The sequence below is a fragment of the Calonectris borealis genome, chromosome 11, assembly GCF_964195595.1.
Source record: "Calonectris borealis chromosome 11, bCalBor7.hap1.2, whole genome shotgun sequence".
NCBI classification, from domain to species: domain Eukaryota; kingdom Metazoa; phylum Chordata; class Aves; order Procellariiformes; family Procellariidae; genus Calonectris; species Calonectris borealis.
Genome location: NC_134322.1, coordinates 20,920,661 through 20,934,582, shown reverse-complemented (window position 1 = coordinate 20,934,582; position 13,922 = coordinate 20,920,661). Strand labels below are relative to the sequence as shown.

General features: G+C 36.6%; 1 protein-coding gene across 5 annotated transcripts in view; it reads left to right on the top strand.

Annotated features, from left to right (window-relative positions):
• SCAPER (S-phase cyclin A associated protein in the ER) overlaps nucleotides 1-13,922 on the top strand; it is a 170,794-nt gene that overhangs the window by 151,058 nt on the left and 5,814 nt on the right. The window lies entirely within an intron of this gene.

Here is a 13,922-nt window from a genome sequence, read left to right as displayed (position 1 = left end):
GGAAGGTTTTTTTTAGTAAAACGGAAGTATTTTTCCTTTCATTACTAGGCAGGCAGTGAGACTTGCTTACGGTCGTTATTTTCAGGTGCTGTTAGTGTTGTGACTTCCAATACATACATGATGCCTTTCACGAAAAGGGAAGTGCTTTCTATTCATTCAGTTATGGTTTAATTTTTTATTATGTTATGAGCTTCCAATTTTTCCTTTCGTTCATCATCTGCAGAGTCCTACTAAAAATAAAAAATTGGTCTCACTGTGAAAGCTTTCAAATAGTAGGCTTGAACTCCTGGAAAGAACTGCATAGTAAAAATAGATACACCAGACTTGAGCTATGAAAACAAATTTCCATAGAGCCCGATAGTTCTTTTTATTTAGTATTTGAACAAACTTTAAAGGAGTCAGTAACTGACATATTTCAAAGCAGATTCACATTATTCTTGCAGTCAAATGTACATTTGTTTTGAAATGTTTGTAGTTTAAATAAGTCTTTTCCTCTCTAAATTTGTATTCCTTATTACAAACCTTTGTATGTTTTCATTCCTTTCAACTCTCAAAAAAAAAAAAAAAAAAAAAAGAAGAAATAGTTGTTTGGAGTTTTCGGTGATTCGGTGTCTTTTGTGATTCCTTTGTCTACTCACATCAACAGATAAATATCCAAAACAGCATACGGGAATAAAGAAAAAAAATGCATTAATTATTAAAAAAATACGCAGTTTCCCAGTTTGGAGAAAAGGATTTCTAAAAAGGAAATTTTACAGCCTGTCAACCTCAACATTGACCTTCTGTAGTAGTACTGTGATTTAAGTAAGTGAATTATTACCACTATGCAGTCAAAATAATAAAAGGGCAATTTCCTAAGTATTTCACATTCATAGAAGAAAATCTTCCAAGAGCATCATGTGCCAATCATTTAATGTAATATAGGTTTGTCTGGTTTTATTACACTACCTGTAAAAGTCTTTGTAGTTAGTTGAGTGGCAAATTAAGAAGGAAAGTTCTTTTCTCTCGTATAGCTTCAAGATTCGTATATCACGGCAGTTTCCAGGAGCCCCAGATACGAGGAGGGGCTCACGGTGGGTCCTGCACACATGCAGAGACAGTGGCTGGGGTCCCAGTTAGCATTTTCACCACCGTTGGCTTTTGGTCCAGGCCCAAGTGATTCTGTCGAGGAATGATGAGGACAATGGATTCCTAAGGAACACATTCCTAAGTGTTTTGATAGTGCTTGCTCTGTTTCTTTTAAAAAGACTATGATTTTGCTGACTCTGCCCACATATAATATATTAGTAATATTCCTTTCCTTTTTTCGTATTTTGTTTTAACATTCATAAAGGTTTTTCAGGGCAGCTGCTGTCACTGAAGAAATAAATCAGTTATGAAACTGAAAATCTCAAAAAGCAAAGAGTGTTTCTTTAATATTTTAAATACTTTAACATCATTATTCAAGCCTGAACTGCACTGTCTGTTTTGTATCGGCACGTGAACTTTTGTTTACTATAGAGTTAGACAGCCTGCGTTTCATGAGACAGGGTTTCTGTAATCACGCCATAGCGGAGCGCGGCTTTATTAGGCATCTGCTTTGCATGAAGTATGATCAAGGAAACTGATTCTCTGGTTTGGCCACCATTTAATCTATTAACATACGAAAACAAGTCCCATGATACCAAGGATAGACATGTAAAGCTAAACTGCGTAATAAAAATAATGTCCAATCTTTCAATAAGCCAATCATACTATATCAGGCTATAGGATTACAGTTTCTAATCAAAATTTGTGTTAATTAAAAATATCCTTCTATTTCATTACATTTTTATTCCCTTTCATTGTTTGATTTAATTATTATAATGAATATAATTAGCATCTGCTATCAACTCACTTCATTTGCATATTATATTGGATAATTGAATGTGGTCCCGTAATTAAATTTAACATGAATGACAGACGATTTGGCTTCTTTCACATTGCTGTATTGGGAATAACAATATTTCCATATTCATTGCAGTTAGTGAGTATTTTTCATATGAAAAGTCATCACAAATCAAATCCTCAGACTGAGGATCTTGCCTGACAGGCTCCAAAAGAAGTTGCATTGTTCGTTTGTCTTGCTGTGCATTTATTTAAATAAAAATAGCTTTTGTTCTTTCAGTCTTTGACACACACTGTATTTAGAGTGCTCTAGAAGAATCTCACTAACTTTTGGGATATGTAGGATACAGATAGCAAAACAAAGTATCTGTGAAAGAGCTAGGGAAAAGTGTGTGCAGCTTTTGAAAAATTAATTGTAAAATTAGGGTATGTGGATAGAAGGAAGAACTTCTCTTAGAGTAACCAATGCAATTGGAAAAAACTGGATACACAAATCATTCCCATTCCATCCCCAAAAGCTTGTCTTCCAATTGCATAAGTCTAACGAACTTATTTCTCTGTCACTCCAAACCTTTTATCCCTAGACAGTTGTGTCCATAAGAAGGGTAGATTATTCTTATGGTAAATTTATAAATAATTGAAATGTTAATATCTAATAATCCATATGTTGAAAATAGAAGCACATGGAATTAACTTTAATAGTACCATTCACTGGAAATTTATCCTTGCTACATAGATGTGGAAAATTTATCACAAAACACGTTTCGGGCATACCAGCTTGCTCCAATTAAAGGAATAAGGAACAGTAAGATTACAGGATATTTTGGGAGAGGAATTTCTCCTGTCTTAAAGTATAAAACATAACACAGCAGTATCACAGGTATGAATATAATGTTCAAAGAAATTAAAATATTGTATGGTAGGCACAGTTCTGAAAGGTTCATGAAATTTTTACTCATTTCCAGCAGAAAGAAAACATGGTAGATAGTCCCCAAGAAAGGCTTTGTACTGAGGTTGTCTTTCCTTTTTTTTTTTTTGTATTTTTTTGATTGGCTTATAGTTACATTTTCTTACTTTTTAGCATTTTTTTCATGTGGCAAGTCTTACTTCTTTCATAAAATAGCAGTACACTTCATCCCACAGTAAGTGTATATCACATACATATATATGTATATGACATACATCCTAACTATGGTTACAAGTAGTGCTAGGTTGTAAGGGACACTTACAAGTGACTGTAGATTAAATGTTGCCTTCTGTAGGGAAATTATTTTGCGCTTTTGACAGTGTTAGTGTGTACTGAGTTTCAGTATGTGGCCAGTTTCCTCTGGTGTTAACATGAAGAAAGAAAAATACTTTTAAAATGCAAAAATTGTGAAAATCAGAAGTTAACAGGAAAACTTGGAAGAATAGTTATAAAAATATTATGTAGAGTTTCCATATGGGTTGTTTACTAGAGGCCATCATTAAACTTTCATTGTTTGTGTTGCTTTTGGGGCTATGGAGTGCCTGGAACAATTTTAATCTGGTAGGTGGAGTTTTTGAAAATAGAACACGAGAGTAAAGATGCAGGAATTGGTAGTTACCCTACAGTTAATGTCCATATTTGTAAGTAAATAGTATCTGAAATTACTTAACTCTGATTTTGTTAGTTTCTTTTCAGAGGAGGGATTTTTAGGGGTATGGATTTCATGTTGAGGTTGTGGGTTTAGTTCTTTAAACGTTTCAGAAAAAAACCCAAACTTTTAACGCTTTATAGGTTTGAACGAAAAATATGCCTGGTAAATTTTGTGGAATAGCTGATTTCGGCAGGTGAGTGATTCCTGTGAAGTTGTAGTCTTGACTGCCATTTAGGAGCACTTCAGCCTGTGAACAAAAAATCCCCTAAGCATTAAACTCACCAAGTTAAAATGGAGTAAATTAAAACAGATCTGTAATGTATACTTTTTCTCTGTCAGCCTTACATACTCAGACCACATAAATTCACTTAAGTGAACCAATATCTTCACAAAAGATGGCATTCCTATCTAGGTAGTCGGTGAAAAGTGGGGATGCCTCTTAGGTAATTTGTCAGACACCTTTGTTGTTACTTGAGCTTACTGATCAACTTTTTCTTTTTTAAGAATGATCTATGACAAAGTAAATAAAATCCAACAGGAGCATGTGGGACTGCGTATTTCACATGTCACATTTTAATTGTATTTCTAACATTCCAAAATACATCCCATAATTTTTTCTTTTTTCTTTTTTTTTTTTTTTTCCTGAGAGGGTGTGGGAAGGTAATTTAATATGAGCAAAAACTTAACATGAAATCAAGTGTATTTAGTTTCAGTTCGTGATGGCTGGCTGATTCCTGTAGGAGAGGAAGAGAGCGCGTACAGGAATTAACATGAGAAAGGAATGCACTTGGATTTATCTTATTGTCTTATTCTTCAACTGTAAACACAAAAGAATAAACTTAGCTCCCAATGTCATAAAAGCCAGTACTTTCAACAACCTTACGATATAGTTTGTAACTGAAACTTAGCGATGAAGGGAGAGCAATCGGCTAATGCCACCTCCGGAGAGCGACGTTCTAATCTTATTCCTGGGTCATGAATAAAGAGAGTTTGGTGGTCTCAGCTTAATCCCCAGTGGACCTTTGTCCACATTGAAAAAACACCACAGAGTTTGGCATAATCCTGCTTAATAAGCAGTTTCTTCTCAGCTAAGACCTGAGCCTGGAATATTATGGGTTTGGCCGGTGGAGGTCTGTTGGTGGAGATGGACACAGAAGCTTGCACAACGCCTGCCTTCGCTCTGCCTTGTTCCCACCCAGCCTGTCGGTCTCTCCTTTTCATGAGAATTAAATTTCACACAGAAATTTAAAACAAAGTCTAAAGCCTGCAAATATTTAATCAGGCCTTGTGAGCTATTGTCTGTCTCGCCTCATGTGTGAGGGAACTCCCTGTGCTTCTCCCATAAACTATAAGTTTTCCAAGTCTCTGCAGACCCACAGTGACTGTCCCCAACATCGCTGGCCCCACGCAGAGAGGACGCCAGCCTGCTCTGTGTTCACAGCTTTGGGCTCGGGCAGTTGACAGTTGTTCCGAGCACTTGGATGCTGCTCTAAGGGTGGGAGCCTGCAAGAGGCCCAAAGAAGTCTCCCAAACCCATTTCATCATGTTCAGCTCCAGTAACACTTGATTGAAGTGATACTGAAACATAAAGAAAAAATAAAATGCATTAAATCTTGCAGAGCGAGTACTATGGAAAATCTTGCTCATCTTCCTCTCCCCTTAGCGATGGGTAAATTGTAGCACATTTTTCATGGCAGAAGAGTACATTTTCGTGCTGTCTGTTTGAAGCTTTTCCGCAGCTAGCTCTGTAGCATGTCCAATGGCTCAATGTTTCACAATCTTTTTAGTGGATGGTCAGATATTTTCACAAACCCTTTACATTTGTTGTGGAAGACAGAAGACAAAATGTACTAGTAATAAAAATTCTTACTTGCAAGTGGGGTTTTGGAGAGTGACAGAAAATGCTTGCTTTTGAAGAAAGAGAATGCTCTGAGAGAGACAAAAAGTTTTTCTGTGTTTTAGACTGTAATATTTTAATTATTCACACCTTCTGGGGATTTTGACCCAAATGAGCTGTTTTCAAGGATGATGGCAGAAACCTCTGCCAATAGTCTGTTTGAACTTCTGTTGACTAAGGTCCTGGTTCTTCTCTAGCCTTTAAGTCAAGAATTCTTCATTCACATCAATTGAGTTTCACCTGTGTAAATGAGTAGAGAATCATGCCCAAAGCAGCAGCTTAGAGTTACAAGTGGTACATGATCGAAGTTGAAGATGTTACCTAAATGTGAAGATGATTCTCCAAAAATGGCACAGGGCTGCAAGGGATAATTCTAATCACTTCAGTGTTCAGAATAATACCTAAGGATTTGAGACATGGCATGATGGGGTTTTTATTTGAGCTTACAGAATGTATGTATTTCTCGATACATTTGATGTATAATAATACTCTCCTCTGATTAAAAATTATTAGGCCAACACTTAAACATATAAATCTCGTGTTACGTTATTTTGGAAACTGTGAAGCTTACCATTTTCTAGAAAGCGATGATACCCTTCAATTTAACAAGGTACATAAGTATATGATTAATATTAAGCATGAGAGCAACTTCACATGTTTAAATGTTTATTTTCATGTTAATATGTTAAATGCTAAAATGCTATCTTTTTTAAAGTTAGACTTTTCCTTAATACCTTCTCTAGTTCAGGCATTAGATTATTATTTTATCGTATAGCCTGGGCATGTGTTAAATTCACGAATAGCCTCAATGCATATTAAAATTGTTTCCATTCTCCTCTCATCCCATTGTAATGGAGCTTATCTTTTACAGTATCTGGTCAATATTAGTTATTTATTTATTGCTGAATTTAATATATATATTCTCCATTTGTTATCTTATAACTAAGGCGAGTTGTTAGTTGTCATTTTGGGTGACATTTTTTCAAGAGCTTTATATAAAGAACTTCTTTATCTAGATTTCCCACTAGCATCACTTTTGATAAACATTTTTAACATCTTTACTGCATTACTGTGCATGTATTTGCCATTGTTCTATCCTAAATGCTCAAATGGCTTAGGATGATTATACAAAAACTGCTCAGGTAATTTTTTCTTTGTTATGTATACACAGAGCACCACTGAATCTGTGTGCTTAAACCATAGAGCTAGCTCTAAAAGGACAATGCTCATAATGTGGTTTATAGAAAGACTAATGTTATTTCTGAACTCTGTTATCTTCTCTCTGAAAGCTTACATGTGATGTTAAGAAAATATACACTGGAACTTTTCAAATAGACAAAATTCTTATTTTTAAATTTGAATGTAGCATTCTGGAACATTGTTTTTGCATGGAAATGGTGCTCTGATTCCTGATAACTGTTAGGAGGAATTTAGAACATTCTTTGCTCAGAGCCTTGCCAATACTGGAGTTTGCAAAATGGAAACCTTAAAACAGAAGAAGAGCCTAAGTGGTGACATATTCTGCTGATTAAATACTAGCAGTATGGGATCTGTTTATATAGAAGCAAAGAAATAATGCAGATCTAACTTTGAAGAGAAACTCTGGACTACTAATAGAAAGACTTATTTCTTTTACAAAGTTATAAATAACCTGGCATCAAACAAAAGGATTTAACTGTTTGATGGAATACTCTGTAGTTACAGAGATTAGATGCACAGCATTTCAGTTCCTATTCAGTAAAGTAATTAGTTGATTGTACAAATTAGAATTGACATTTATATAAATAATAAATAAAGAAAGAAAAGAAACATTAATAGTTCCCATACCAACAGTACAATTTTAAGATCCGAATGTTTATAATGGCCATGTTCAAGTTTGGAACCGTAGGTCATACGAGACAGTGGAAAAGGCAAGAAGTGCCCCTCAGAGAATCATTAGCTTTTTAGTTTGAGTTATTCTAAGAAAATTGCATCTGAATGTGAAATACATTACAGCAGAAGAGCACAGTCAAGTAGAAAAGCACGTTTTAATGTTTCATTTCATAAAAATCAAAGGAAATTCTATTGAGAAGGACGTTTTTCTAGAAAGGTAATTCAGCTTACGGTGATAATCACTGTATTTGTTTCTAAGTACCTGTGGAAGACACCATTTCATTAGCAGTTTTTTCTCTCCAAGAGCTGAGAAAGGTTTCACTTCAGGAAGTTTTAAACTTTACAAAGTTATTATTCAACGCCATTTTCCTGTATCCACTTCACATTAGTATAATTTTGTCTTACTTTTCATTTGATAAAAGAGCTACAACTTTTAATACTTGGTCAAAATTGCTAAAAAACACCAGCCTGACTGTAGAACGCTAAGAACACAACGTTGTCGTGCAGAGTTCGTCACGAGAGAGTGGTGCACTTAAATGACTTGTCAGGTTTTGTTCAAAGCTTGACATTTTGTGGCTACGGATTTTAGTTCTCTCCTTGGCAATCTTTCTTCTTTCTCTGCTATCTTTAAGCAGCAAGAAGCAATTTTTCCTTTCTTCCGTGGATGAAAGAAACTGATAGGCTACAGAAAGCACCCATAAGTCACATTATTTTCCTGCCACAGTGTTTCCACTGTTACTGGAGAGACCTGGCAGCGTATGTGCAGTTCCAGGTGCTCAGATGGCAGCTGAGAGTTGCTGGACATCGTCTCTACCTTCTTAGTTGGACATCCCACCACCCCTGCAGGTCTAATTCATGGTGGCTGTGCCCTAGCAGTGCCATTGATGCCAGCAATACATTTGCTCCCAAAGTTTCTGCATTTTTATATTGCGTATTTTAACAGCATCGACCATGACATAATGTTAAGATATAGCAAAAAGAATAGAAATAATAAGCAAGCAATATGATCAAGTTAACATCTAAAGACACTCATTTTTTTAAATCTTCTGATATGTTTGTGCAGTTGATTTCTGGAAGGCAATGTGAGCTGGCAGGCAGAGTGACCAAGTGGCTACTAGGGGAGATGCGGGCGAGCATCCAGGCTGCTGTGAGCTTTTCTGTTATTTGTCGTGTGGAAAGCACACCCGTACACCTTTGGGTACAAAAGCGTTACTGGTGACTTCAGTGAAGTGTCAGCTTAACAAAAAATAAGCTTTTGCAAAATCATTGCCCTAATGGTAATGGGAAATTTGTGATAAAGGAAATCATGGGGCAACACAAGAGAATGAAAACAAGAACTCAAATAAGTTACAGGATCTGCTATGAAAAGTACCCACGTACAGTCTTTCTATTTGGCAACGCTTAAATCATGTCTTCCAGTTATGTTTGTGAAAAGTCTTCAGCAAGTCTCTCAGAAATTAAACAAAAATTATGGAAGTACCCATCCATGTACCTGAGTTAGCCTGGGGCTGAGGGCTCTCGTGTAAACCCGTAGGTCTCCAAGGGCCAGCACCAGCTGTGTCCCCCAGCCCTGGACTTAAAGGACCCTGGAACAATGGATTATTGTTGGCAGCGCTGCTGGCCACGCCGAAACGGATGTGGTGAATGTCTCATCGCACATGCACCATCTTGTTCGGTGACTTCCTCTGATAGCTAGGGAAGCTGCTTGGACCAATTAAAAACGTACCCTGTTGTGGGCTTAGGCTTGGACTTGATAACCCATCCACTCTCTAACTATTTGGAGGAGAACAGCTTCTTACCAGGCTTAAACCAACTCATTTTTAACCTGGAATACTGTGATGAGATTTTTTTAATTATTATTTTGTGGGGGAGGGAAGCAACCTTTGAGGAAATAATGGAATAGAATGGTAAATATTATTGTCATTTTAGACACGTGATGAATGTCTTGTAGCTTTCTAAATGTATGAATAATCTTCAGTAAATGGTAATAATTGATTCATAATATTATGATTCTCTGGTCTAGCACAGTTTAGTTCATTGAGAACCTGGCTTTCTGAATCAGTTGAATACTCACTTCTCAGTTCTTGTTTTGCCTTTGCATAGACAAAAAACTTGCTGCTGGCTTTCTGTTCTTCCTGACCAGAAAATTAATTAGCCTCGTTGAAAGATAATTCCAGTGTTTTTATGGACAGAAATAACTGACATGAATTATGTCTTTCCAGAGCTGCAAATGTCCAAGTGAAACAAGAAAACCTAAATCCATCAGTAGAACTAGACTAAATATTGCTCTAAAAATCAGCACTTCCACTCTGCAGTAATCCTGGAATAACCTTGCGTAGTACACGAGGAGTGGGAAAGCTCTCGATCTGAGACTGAACCATTTTTTTTGTTACTTGTAGTAGAATATCTGACAATATTTAACATACATGCATAGAACCACTGAAAACCAATCTCTGATCATAATCTTCTTTACATCTCTGGAAGGTTGCATGCAAAGTTTTAAATTCAATTAGTTTTTCTTTTTTTTAAATGCTTTACATATGTAAAATGTGTGCAATTACAACTTGGAAACAGAAATATAGATTGTCACCAAAAATGCTACTCCATAGTTAAAATCTTCACAGGGCAATTTGATTGAACTACTAGTTCTTGAAAAATTAGTAGCATGCATCTACATTACATGTCTAATTAGGACATATGAATATATGAATGATATGAATATATGAATTATCTTCAATTTGGCTAATATTTGTTCAATATTTTACATACAGTCATTCTTCAACTTCCTGGCTGACATTTTAGTTTTCTCAATGAAAATCCTGTTTATTACTTACAAGATGCTTATAAACTCAGTTACCTGATTATGAAGATATAGTTTCAAAGACTAGGGGATTCTTATTTTAATTTTCTTGTAAAATTAACCATTGACTTGGTAAGATTTTACTTCTGATTCGACATGTAACTGCTGATACATTCTGTATCATTGCTGTATCATTCAAAAGATCTCAATCCTATTAGTTACAAAGATTTTATTACCCTGCTTTGACAAAAATTCATACATATGCATTTAAAAGTAATTGTAGTTTTCATTCATGATAAAAGCAGTATAGAGAAAGATTAAGTGAAAGTCAAAGATATGTATATACAGTATGTAAATAGAATTAGGAGGTGTTCACCAAAGCATTTTTCCCTTGCTAGTTCTCATGTGAAGGTTGCCCCTGTGTATGCCAGCGGTTACCTCCCTGCCCTTGCAAGCAAGGAAAGGAGTCGCGCTCGTATGATTTGCATTCCTGCAGGATCATCAGAAAATTATTTTTGGGCCCTTGGAGCTTCACAGAAAAATTAAATGAGCTGCAACATCCCCTTTGCTACCCAGAGGAAGATCGTACCCAAGTTGTTTGGGTCCATGTGGTTTATTAGCTCCCTAGCAAAGGCCTTCAGTCCTGGGAAGATCTCCTTTGCAAGGCGCCAAGAAGCAGTGGCAGGAGAGGAAGGCTGCTGGAGCTGTCCTGGTGGGAATACAAGGACATCCTGCAGAGTCCAGGATGGAATATCCTTCCAGCAGTCACCTCAGGTCTGTAGCCAGACACCCTACCTAAGTGACAGGGGAAGCCTTATCTCCCAGCAAAATGAGGAGTTCCCCTCACAACTTTATTGCTGTTCCATACCACAAGGAGCTTTTTAATTTTTTTGATTGATTGTCTTTTTTTATTGCTCAAGTGCTGTGTGGCATATTGCTGGCTTTTGTCATTGTAGTCTGTTTTGAAAGACTGACTTTTATACTGCTTCAGACTCCACAGCTAGAAGAATTGCAGCAAGTGGCCAAGCAATATACTATATAGTGAATATTGGCCCAAGTAAACCTGAAGAAATGGGTTCCGTCTAGAGACGTTAGAAATCCTGAGTCATGCTCTCCTACGTGATAAACTTCAGAAGTACCAATACAGTGGATCAGGATGGTTATTGCACTTTGGAGTGCAGAGTGCACTTTCCAAAGAGGCACACGGGAGCGTGGATTGCCTGGTAGGGCAGAAGAGAGTGCCTGACCCTCTGGCTATTGGAGATTAAGCAAATTAGCGGGACCTGCAGAAGGCTATAAACTGGTGGGAGTGACAGAAGATAACTGATAGGCAACCTTGAAAGGTGTTGCTCAGTAAAAAGTTCCCACAGGTCATCACATTAGTCATTGTGCTGGACACTCAGCAAGGGTGGATTCAGTAGGCGCAGCGTACATGGTGTCGGAAAGCTGGAAATTCAGTCAGAGACCAAGCAGGGAAAATTGTATTCTTAAAGGTGACTTTTAGCAAAGGTTAAAAGTAAACAAAATCAGATATTAGACTGGCATATATTGTGCAGCCTTGATAACCATCGGTTTATTCGGAGTAGAGGTTGATTCAGTTCAGCACAGTAAAGGATTTAAAATGCTCTAGCCTCTCATTTTCGGCAGGCTTTTACATGGAGGGCAGACCGTGCCCTTGGCCAGTGCTCTCTGGTGTGCTAACCCTGGACCACGTCACCACGCTCTGTAACAGGGGCTCCACTCTGAAAGGTGTCAAGGTCTTGAGTTTGGCTGGTAGCACAAAGAAAAACTTCATTAATTCATCATGAAATAGCATTTCAGAAACGTATTTGCTGTATCTCTTACCTGTGTGTAGTTTGGATCTACAGAGGGTTATTCGCACGTTTACTGTATTGGGCCAAAAATAAGCTAAGCTAAGCAGGTGCATCTTCTTTGGGATTTATTTAAGCTAAGCACAGGCAAAACCAATAAAATTGTCTGAATATCTATAAATTTTGAGAGTAAGCAAAATTTTTAATGAAATATAGAAAACATTAATGTGAGTTGCCTGCTCTGGATAAAAAAAAAAAATATATAGCTTGTACTAATTCGATAAAGAGGTCTCAATTCAGAAAAAGAAAACCACAAGCAAATATTAATGGAACCTAGGCACATATCTGAAGCTAAGCAGGTGCTTAAATGCTTGGCTGTACAGAAATGCGGTGATTTAATTAGGATCTTGTTACATTTGACAGGCATATCTGACTGTCAGACTAGAGAGAGAGCAACAAGAAAAGCTAATTCTAGGTAAATGTGTCTGCATTCCAATATGTGGCAGGAGGAAAAGCAGGCTTTCTGCACTGGATTTCAGTAAGGAGCTTGTATCTCGTATTAGAGCATTTTCTAAGATGAGTATCCAGGCCTCCAAAACTCCCTGGGATCATTCAGCCAAGTGATGGTTTAAAAAAAAAAAAAGAAAAAAAAAAAGACAAACACAAAACAAACAAGCCAAGAGACATCTTTTTCCACGGTAAAAAGAAGTCATAGGCAAGGTTTTCATTTGTTTTCTTTATTGTTCTTTATTGCTAAGTCAAGTGCTGGACTTCACTTTCTCCACCAGTTGACAGTGGAACAAGGAATACGTGCTCTGCTAGAGGTTTATTTGTTTGGGGTTTTTTCCAGTAAGGGGTGACTCATGATTTTTTTTTTTCAGAGTACATAATATAGTGTATCAGGTTTAGTACAATGAGCTAAAATCATTAAATTGATTCCACATGTGATAAATACCAGATTAAAACAATCAGCAGCCCTTGTATATACCTTCCTATCTTTAATGTTGATAACATCATAGTAGTAAAAATGTTGAAAAGAAAAAGATAATGAAATAATAATCCCATGAAAGTTGTTGGGGTATCTGCACTGTTAGTTTGGCAAGAGTTCACTAATTATGCATGGTATTTTTAGAACAGGTAAAGGAAGTGAAGTGAGAAATGAAAAATGAAAAGTCCCAAAAACTTCTTTTCCTCTGTCTGTTCATCCAGTGTACAGTGGCCATTAAAGAGAAATCAAGAGTTCTGTTGTTCTGTCCTGGATCAGAAGTACCAATTGTAGTTATTTTAGTACAGTGACAAATGACTTTAAGTACTTTTCTGATTGTAGAATTTACCATAGAAAAACATAGATTTATATAATAACCACTCTGGTTAATTTAAAATTCAAACGGTAATGACAGGCTCGAAAGGCACCCTCTTGCTTACAGGGTGGTAGCTGATAGTTAAGTTTAGAGTCATCCAAATGCGTCAGTGATATTTTCCTCAAAACAATGTCTGAATGTATGCTTAACTGTCACATGTTTGGCTGTCTTTTAAAAATTCCTCCTGTCTTTAAGGGCATGAAGACATTTCTACCAGTATTTTGAAAATACTTTTGAAAGTATTTTTTCAATGTCTTTTTGGCTGGTGAACTGAAAAAAATGCAGACTATTACTTTGTTGATCTTGTTTTTAAACTGAACTGCATTATCAACTGAGAGTGTGCTCTGAAGGTATTGTTAAAAGTGCTTTGAAAACTTGTAAATCCCTGTAATTTATGTTCCTGTGGTCTCAACTGCTTCTTTCTGTCCTTCTGGTTTTAATTTGAATGCAGTCTTGTCTGGGTGTGTACCTGTAAAATCGTGTTTTTCCAAGTACAATTTACAGTCGTGACCCTAAGTTTTACAGTGTTCTAACCTTATAGGAGCTTCCTCCTATGCCGAAAAGCCAACTTTGGGTCAAACAGCTCTTTCATATTGTAATTGTCTAATCAAGGTTACTTGGAACAGATCCGATTTTGGCATTTTTTAGTTTATCACAAAGACTTTATAAGAATATCAAGTAAATTGGAAAGGTTCC